Source organism: Crocodylus porosus, unplaced genomic scaffold, assembly GCF_001723895.1.
Source record: "Crocodylus porosus isolate Cpor-Errol unplaced genomic scaffold, CroPor_comp1, whole genome shotgun sequence".
Classification (NCBI taxonomy): domain Eukaryota; kingdom Metazoa; phylum Chordata; order Crocodylia; family Crocodylidae; genus Crocodylus; species Crocodylus porosus.
In genome coordinates, this window is record NW_017728928.1 from 17074220 (window position 1) to 17077806 (window position 3587).

The following is a 3587-nucleotide window of genomic DNA, read 5'->3' on the forward strand; positions in this document are numbered from 1 at the left end:
AAGATCTGCATAGCAACTGAATCTGCTCAGAGCTGAAAGTGGGTCAGGGCTGATTGACAGCTCCTGAGGTCATAGAAAGGGTAGTCCAGGCCCTGCATGGAATTTTCCACTCTCAATCAAACTGAGTTCATGCATTGGCAGCACCTATACTTAAAATTTTGCTCCAACATTAAGGAGATTTTGTTTTAGAATCATAGAAAGTTAGGCTTGGAAGGGACCTCGGGGGTCAATTGTTTCCTGGCTTGGGGAGTGCTCATGGATCATTATTTTTGTTTTTCCCCATTGGGAAAATGGATAAAGCAACCACTTCTGCTGTTCAGCAGCATGATAAAACATCTTAAAATTAGCTTATAATCCATAAGGTCCTATATGGATCTCAACTCACTCATTTATTGGACTGATTTAATTCATCATGGAAATGCAACCTCCTCTGGGACAGTAGTTTGGCCCATAGGAGTCATTTCCCTCTTAACCTAGTTAAGAAACTAAGACAAGAAGCAAAGACTATTACTACAGCCAACTAAAACTGCAAAGACAGACTAGCATGTAAGAATGGGCTTGTCTTGTTGGACTGCAGCCCCAGAAGAGAGGTCTGCACCCCACCTCTTGCGGAACGTGCTGTGAGAACTTGAATGACCATCACTGGTTGAGGACCTTAGTCTTATTACAAGAAAAGTAATTTCTTCCGCAGTGCAAGGTACTCATCCATTCGTGATTTAGAGAAAAAAGGTCACCTCTTAAATAGGATTTTTTCCTAACAGGAACTTAAGTATTGACCCCTTCCAGTTTTTTAGAGGATTGCTGATCAAGGTGGTTATGGAAGGAGAGCAGTGGTGGCTAATGGCATCTTTCCCACTCAGCTGCTTGTTTCATAAACCAGAAGAATTTAGGACTCTGAGTTTTATGGGGCTTCTTGGCTTCTCTAGAGCAGAGGCAGGCATGGTAGATGTGTCTCTGGCAGTGGATATGAGCTCCAATTTCTCCCACCTATTACACTAAGGCCAGCAGATAGATGTTGCTTGGCTGAGGTGAGTTTCCTCAGATAGAGAGTATAACTTCTGCAGCATACGTGTTTGTGCCTGTGCTCAGGACGCATGCATAAATGTGCACATGCAGACATTTTTTATTCATTCATTTGCAAACCTAAAGTGAAACTACACAAATAGTGAAGCTACCGCAGGCTTGTGCTGATAGGAGTGACAACTGCATTTCACCGCAAATATCCCTATTTCACAAGCAAGGATTCAAAGGGCTCTGCTTCTTATCCAGATTATGTTAAAGCCACTTAGGGTGGAACATATTTCTTGCACTAAGGGATTTTCTAGTGGGTAGGGTTTTTTTGGGCCTGAGCTGCTGTCTGTGCATGGCAGTGCTCTGTTAATGGAGCTTTTCTAAAGGAAAAAGATAAGTCCTTGTGTAAACAATGGCCTATTTGGCTTTGTGGCTCGGGTAAAGACAGCAGAGGTGACTTTTTTTCTTTCCTGTTAAGTGAGTAATGCAGAAAGTCCCCCCCCCAAAAAATTATGTCTTAATTCTGGTTTGAGAAATGTTTTTCCTACCTTCACAGGAACAATCTGATGGCCCCTTTCAGTCCCTTAGGCTGTTGGCCTCATTTAAAAAAAACATACATAATTTGCCTGGATTTCATTTCACTTACCCTTTCACTGCCTAGCCTGGGCCCCATGCTAACAGAGGCTCAATCATCCTGCCTCCCCAGGCGTGCTGAGCCCCGTGGGCCGGGGCTGAGGGGTGCGGGCAGACCAGCCACTCAGGCAGGGCAGTGTTCTACCTGGCAGGTGATGAATGGAGGGCTTGGTTTCTTGTCGCTGCTGGTCTCTTCACCGCTCGCAATGTGCTTCTCAGAGACAGAAAATGATTGAAGGGAAAAATGAGAAAGCTAATGAACTTGAAAACATATCTCAGAAGAGAATCAAAGTGGGGCTGGAAAGGAATGGGCTTGCTGTCACTTAATAAACACGGGCCTCCTGCTGACAACATGTCCTCCTTGATTGGAAGGTTGAGTTTTTGGAGCAGAACAAGAAATGGAAAAATGCTCCAACAAAATGACCCTCTTAGGACTAAGGTAGCCAGAAGAGTCAGAGTGACCTTCCCAAGAGGATTTTAAGAAGGTTATAACAACCAAAAGGGCAGCTTTTAATCTGGCAGAGGACTTGACCCACTCATGGGAACTGTGAAGAGCGAAACCAGCTGAAGTTTTGGCGCAACTGTGTGTGGGTCATCCCCCCTCACTTCTCACCCCCTTTCTCTGTTGTTCAAAGAAAATTCCTTGAGAATAACCTGGCACTCAGGGCACTTTTCTTAAGCTACTTCTGGTGAAGGAGACAGGTATTTTTCTTCCCTTAACTGTCCAAAGGAAAGTGAAAGATGCAGAGGTATTGGCTGACATCCTGGGTTTAAAAAATCACCATCTGAGTGTTCCCCACACACCAGCTGTCACTAGTGTGACAGTGATGGCTTTACTAGGTTTGCTTTTCATTTACACTGGTGTCAGAAGGAGGAGACTGGGGCCACCTATTTTAGAAAGGGTTAAACTCTGTTTAAAAACCTGGGTGTATGGCCCTAAGCTCCCCCTGCACCACGACCTGCTCCGTATGGGAAAAGAGAGGGCCTCAGGGGGATGATTATAGCTTTGTGACTCTTCACTCAGCATCAGTGCGGCTAACAGCAGCCTAGAGGCTGCTTCTAGCTTGCACTGGCGGGCGGTTATTCCTCTAACGTATCTCTGTCTGAAACTGCTGTGCCCTTCCCCTTTGGGTGTGTGCTTTTCCAGCACTATGTCCACGGGGGCTCCCACCTTTCACCTTGCTCTAATTGCCTTGCTCCACTAATGAGACACCAAGCCATGGATGCACTGGGTCAACTGGATCTCCTGCCTTCCCACTCTTCATACTATAGGGTATTCCAGAGTGCATCACATGCACCCTGGAGACTCAGTACCCTTTTGAGGTGTGATGGGATAATGGGTCACATTTTTCCCCACTGCACTACTGTTATGGCTAAGCAGTGAGAGAGGTGCCAAAACTCATGTTGCAGTAGCCAGTCAGGTTTACACTTGCAAAAACGACAGGTTTTGTCATTCTTAAAGACTTAGGCCGTAAGACAATCCTCAGCTGCAGGCCAGAGGGAAATCATTTCACCTTAAGTTTATATTGCTGTGAAATCAGGTACCTTATGGGAGCTCTGTCTCCTTCTGGAAATGGCCAGAGTTGGAATTTCAGTTGATTTTAGGGTTAGGTGCTGAAAGGAGAGACGACTTTGTGAGCGAGGCACAGGATTGTCCATGAGATTTTTCAGATCTGGATCTAGTTCCTGGCTCTGTCGCTGTCTTCTGTGAGCTTGGACAAATCCTTTAATGACACTGACATATTTTCCTACTTGGAAAATGGAGATACAAATGATTCCTTTGTCTCTTTGGAGTGTAGCCTCTGAGGGGCAAGAACTGCCTCTTACAAGATGTCTGCATAGTAGCTTTCTCAGTGTGGGGGGTTGATCACTGCTGGGGACTGTAGATCCAACTTCTTAATGTTAAAAATCCACAGCACAGGAGGGAGGGAGCAGTATCTAGA